Source organism: Hevea brasiliensis, chromosome 17 (assembly GCF_030052815.1).
Source record: "Hevea brasiliensis isolate MT/VB/25A 57/8 chromosome 17, ASM3005281v1, whole genome shotgun sequence".
NCBI lineage: Eukaryota > Viridiplantae > Streptophyta > Magnoliopsida > Malpighiales > Euphorbiaceae > Hevea > Hevea brasiliensis.
In genome coordinates, this window is record NC_079509.1 from 38,549,680 (window position 1) to 38,556,587 (window position 6,908).

A 6,908-nucleotide genomic window follows, 5' to 3' on the forward strand; every position below is an offset into this window, starting at 1 on the left:
ATAAAAAAATAAATTTAGTATAAAAAGTAATTATAAAGAAAGAAAAACTATTTATAGAGAATGCCACATGGCAACACTATATACTTTGTAATATTATCTTTTAGAAACACATACCTCGAGACAAATAAGATATTTGTTATTAATAATTATTATTTAAGATAAAATTTTATTAGTATCTAAATATTATATTATTCGTTTCTAATAACTCATTTTTTGTGGTAAAAACTTATTAGTCTTTAAATGTTATATTACTTTTTTAATAATTAATTTTTTGAAGCAAAAACTTATTAGTATCTAAATATATAATTAATTATTTCTAATAATTAATTTTTTTTGACAAACGTTGTTAGTCTCTAAATGTTATATTATTTGTTTCTAATTCGTTAAAATTAACTTTGTTTATATAAAAAGTTTTAATTTTTTTCCTTTTTAATTTGTCACAAAAAATTCCTTTTTCCCATATTAAAAAAATTTTAATAACTAATTAAATTATATATATATATATATATATTACCCAAGTTGTGTTAAGTATGTATAGATTATATATAGTTAAATAACAAAAAGTAATTTTTAAAAAATTAAACATGTAAATACATACATATATATTTGTACTGCATTATGTTTGTACATATTAAAGTAAAGAAATATAATTTTCTTTTAATTTATATAATTAAAATTTTTAATCAACATATTGTTATTAATCATTGAACTAACAAGTGTTTTTAATTTGTTAAGAAAAAAAATTGAAATTTTGATAAAAACACTTTTACCATTAAACTACAAATATTTTGATGATTTGAATTTATTAATTATATATATATATATAGTTATTTTTAATTAAATTTGTACTTCAAAATATATAAGTACTGTAATAAATATAATAAAATTTGATTATATAATATAATATATTATTAATTCTTTATTATATATGATAAATTAAAATTTTAAATTCTAAATTATAAATTAAAAAATAATAATTAGTAAAAAAAAAAAGTAATGTCCTATATCTTTTTTAGAATTTGAAAGGTGATGGCTTTCCTATAAAAAGCAATTCTTCTCCCTTGACATTTTAAATAAAAAGTGAGGTCCAAATATAGGCCCTCTAGTTATAGTTTTTTTTTAATTATATTTATTTATTTTAAATAGTATTTATTACTTTTTGTATTTAAATATTTTTCTTTTAAATTGTAGTAGTAAATAAATATTATAGTAAATAAATATTATATTATTAAAGACAAATAAATACATTTTTATTAATAATTAATGATATGAAGAAATTAATATATATTGACAAGATAATTTATTTTTCAAAAATATTATTAGAGACAAATTTATTTGATTATAAAAGAAAATTTAGAAATTTTAATATAGATAATTAAAATCAATTTAATTTGTTTATAAAAATAAATTTAGGGGCAAATAATATAGTTTATTAAAATGAAAAGGGAGACAATTTTTTTTGTCTCTATAAGTTATTACTATAGATAAATATATTTATTTCTAAAAGTTGAATCAGTTTCAAATATATATTTATCTCTAATTATATATAGAGATAGCAGTAAGTGGGACAAATAATTATTTGTCTCTAAAAATATATAGAGACAGATAAATAGCTTTCCGAATCAAAATTTTTAGTCTCAATATAATAATTTTAGTACAGTGATAGTAAATTATATCACATGTCAATGTCTTATGAAAATCTAGCTACTTTATATAAATAAATAGATGTCCTCCTTAAGGATGTCACTAATAAAGTTTCTATTTTTTTAAAAAAAATGATATGGCCTAATATTTTTTAACTACTAATTTAATTTTATAACATTTTAAATTAAATAATAACATACTTAGAATTCAATTAACATTTAAGTCAATTTTATTTAATGGTCCCAATAAATATTTTAAAAAAATTACTATATTCTAATTTCAACTCACTTTTATTAAAAAAAATTGGGCTAACATTATTTTGCTTCAATAGTCAATACGATTGTAACAATTTATGGACTAGAATTAAATTTTTTTTATATTGTTCATAAATTAGACCCACATATCAACATATAGGTTGAACAAATTAAATTTTAAGCTAGTTTTATTACTTAAAAAAATATCTTAAACTTTTCTAAATTGTAATTTTAATTTTAACAAAAAATACCCACATAAAAAAATCAATCTTTTAAAATTACCATAATGATATAATATGTTCTTATTATTATAAAACCTATGTCTAAATATTATTCTAAAAATAGATTTAATAAAATGCTATTTTAATTGACCATTTATTGAGATTTTAAATATCAGCCCAATCCGCTATTTTAAATTTAATAAAATTGATTTTAAAGAAAATATCCATTATTGGCCCATTAATTAGGTATAGTAACTAGGCCATCAACTAATTTTTATTATCAAAATGTTGATCACTAATTTTTCAAAATTAAAAAGAAATAAATAATAGACTAGAATAAATTTTTTTATTTGCTTAATAATATGACAATTATTAAAATTGCTAATCTTATTTAATATATCCACATTAATATTCTAATAATTTAAAATCCATTATTAGTCCTTTATATTTAAATGTTATAATTGTCATTTAGATATTTTTTATTGATTGTCAATTTTTTTTATTTCATTTTTAAATAATAAAAAAGAATTAAAAATAAATAAATAAGGAGTGTGGTCGAATGTATTAACTTAAACTAAATGAGCAAAATGGGCCAATATTTGAAGCTAAATAGATATTAAACAAATAGCTTAATTATATTCTTTTAAGCTAATTGTCGACCAATATTTCAGTTAGGTCTACATTTAGCTAATGTGAAAATTTTAATAAAAAAAATTAAAAAGGAATTATTTGAAGCTTAATTTATTTTTATTGCTTTAAATGGGAATAAAATAATTTAATTTAAAAACTTGATTTAGATATTTTAATCTAAATTGACAACATTATGAGTATGTTAAATAAAGTTGAATATGGCCAATTCTAAATGTTAAATACTCAGTAAGCTTATTTTGTAACTCATTTTTACCAATCTAATTGTTATATGGCCACATATATTGTTAGGTATGACCTATTCTAATATACCTAATTTAGAGATTATTAGATTCAAATTAGGTCAACAAAAGAAATTTAATTCAAATATAACTAAATCAGGTCATTATTATTTTTTTTTTAACGATGGATGCAATATTTAAAAATAAGTATTTTGTGTGTTCAACTCACAATTTGAATCTATTTGTTATTAGTAAATAGATGTTATAAATATAAGTATATTCTTAATTGTCTCTCACGATTCAATAAATCTTTATAAAATTATCAATAATTACGAGTTTATATATTGAGAATAAAAAAATTATAAGCCATATTTATTAATTTAAAAATTATAATTATTTTAATATTATAAGTGCAATTTCTCACATTTAATATATATATATAATGTATGACTTTTTACTAAGCCAATCTTTTTATTAACCTTTAAAAATATTGTCCCATATTAGATATCAATCATTTAGACTAAAAAGTAATTTTTATTTTTTAAACTTATTACCCATTTTATATATGGGTACCCAATATTGGACTCATTAACTAATTTCCACATTAAATTGGCTACAAAGTATTCTAGACTTTTAATTTAGAAGTGATTTATCGGACCAATAATAGATATAACAACTAATTCCATTTTATCAATTATCTTATTAAAAATATTTAAATAATTGAATAGCAATGTTCATTGGCCACTAATATATTTTATTTAATTCTTTTAATTTGCATGAAAAATATTTTGAAATTTAATTATTTTAAAATATAAAAATTAATTAATGACAATTATAATATTTAAATATATATAATCAATATTAGACGTGATAACTTAGTTGGACCAATAATACAAAAAAAAAAAAACTAATTGTGAGTATTTAATAAATTGGTTGCCAATTATATCTTTTTAAAATTTGGCCCTAATTGGTCGTTAATTTTCAACTAACTTATATATTCAGTGTTAGACTAATATTCTTTTTTATTAGTCTAATTAAATAACCAATGAGCCATATAATAAGTGCTCTATTGGGTTAATTTTAATTCTTTAAGTTAAATGTTTCTCTTTATTGAGCCACTCTAATAAATTCTTTTTTAATGTCCAATTTTAAAAAGTAGATATATGTACTCTAATATTTTCCATCATTGACAATATTTAATTTTTTCTTATATTTGAAAAATTATTTATAATTAGTACTCTAAAGCAATAATTTAATTGGTCTAACATTTTAAATATTATATCATATTAAGTTATATTGATAATATTCACGGAGGTACATAAAACATCATAAATAATTTTTCAAATACCCTCATTAACTAATGGCCAATTATTGAATTAAATTGGTCCAACTGAATTTAGATATAATTTAATGTTTATATTAGCCCATCTTAAATTCAAATGTTAATAGATATTATAACAAATTCACTAGCTTTTAAATCAACTAGATCAAGTATTCCTATCTCAAACGTATGATTTTTATCTAAATGTGATTTGTATTGTTCCTTATTTTAGGCCAAAAATTGAAATTTAATGTACTAATTATAAAAATTGTCTAACTTTTATTGACCTAATATTATAGTAATTTAATTAGTATATAATGTTGACATTAAAAATATTTAATTAAAATATTGTGTTGAATTACATTATTATCATATTTTAAAGAATTCGATTTTATTAATGTATTATTCTTAACCTAATTGGATTCAAGTTCGACCTTAAATGGATGTAACATTTAGATTTAGGTATGTTGCATATTTAATTCATAATTTATATTTTTTAAAAATATTTTTTATTAGAATATTTAAATAGTATAGCATTAACTCATTTATTAATTTGGCTCATTCATTAATGAGCACCTATGGGCTAAATTTTAAGTAGAACCAATTTGAAGTTTTTTTTAATAGATAATACTTTTCAATAAAATTGACCAACAAAAAATATTGATCATGTTAAATTAAAAAAATGTATTGAACATTTGCCTAATAAAAATATTAATTAATAATGATTATAACATTTAGATATATGGAGTCAATGAATTAATAAATATGAGTTATATAAAATAGTTATAAAAACAAATTGAATTTAATTAGTTTAAAGTACTTAAACAATATAATTTTAATTAAATTTAAAAATTGTGGACCAAAAATATATTCTAATATGCTGAAAATTATAAAGGATCACAATATTTTCAATTAAGAATTTGGGCCGCTAATTATTTTGAAAATTACCAATTGTTGAACTAAAGATTATTAGTCCATATTAAGGAAAATTTTAAAAATGTTGTCCCCATATTTCTAAATTGTTTAGATTATTACTAATTTAAATCTTTTAATAGTGGTCAAGTTAAATCTTTCAATGTGAGTATTTTAATTTAGTTGCAAGTTAAGAATTAGCAGTCCACATTTTTAGCTAAAAGGTTGTGATCAATTATAAAAATTAGCAGTTCATATTTTTAAAAATTTTAATTTTATAACATTTTGTGGTATTTATTTCAAAAAGTGCAATATGTTCTTGTAAGTCCCAAAATACTTTTTAATTTATTGGATTTTTAACGTGTTAGCCAACTTCAATTTTTTTAGCCTAGCTATTATTTAAAAATATTCTTAATAACATATTTATTGAAAAAATTACATATTTTTTTTATTTTTAAAATAACTCACAATTTAAATGTGATTATGTGTACTTAACTTTCACTAAGATGTTTATTGGATTATTTTTTTGTTTAATTGGGCTATAATCAATGACATATATCTAGCCCATATTTTATAGGTGTTTAATTGGGCTAATATCAAATTTAATGGGCTAATATTCTATTAGTGGGTATATTCTAATAAGGTTAATTTTTATTAATTTATGGCTTATTAGTAGATTTTATGATTATTGGGTATAACATATATATATATATATATATATATATATATATATATATATATATATATATATATATATATATATATATATATATATATAAAAGATGTTTATTGGATTATTTTTTTGTTTAATTGGGCTATAATCAATGACATATATCTAGCCCATATTTTAGGTGTTTAATTGGGCTAATATCAAATTTAATGGGCTAATATTCTATTAGTGGGTATATTCTAATAAGGTTGATTTTTATTAATTTATGGCTTATTAGTAGATTTTATGATTATTGGGTATAACATGTTAATTCTAGTTAAGGAACATATATATATATATATATATATATATATATATATATATATATATATATATATATATATATATATATATATATATCCAAGTCTTAAAAAAGGTTTCATGAGAGTGTCAAGTAAGTTAATAAGCATACTTAAAAAAATTGCCATGTGACACATCTTTTATTATAGAATATGTCATATAAGCTAATAAGCCTGCTTAAAAATTGTAATGTGACACCTCTTTTATTATCATTATTTTTAAATTTATCTATGAAAAACTACTTATCATATTAAATATTAATTTATCTAAATATTTTTAAATTTCAACAATGAAAATCAGGTCTTAATTATTAAAATTTAAAATTATTTTTAATATATTTTTTAAGAATTTTAAAAATTTCTTAAATTTAGTACTTCAAACATTATAAAATTATATTCATCATATTATATATTCCTAAAATCAATTTTTTAATTAAATTTTTAATTACATTAAAAAAGGATGAATTACTTGTAATATGTATATATACCAAAAAATTATTTAGAAAATTTATATATATCTATATTTTCAAAAAAATTCTTATATTTAAAATATAAGAATTTTAATAATGATATTTCTAAAATCGTGAAGTGGCATATGCATTTTCTTTTTATTTTATTTATGTTTTTATTGGTATGTATCAAATAATTTAAAGACTAATTAAAAAATCTATTAATCAAC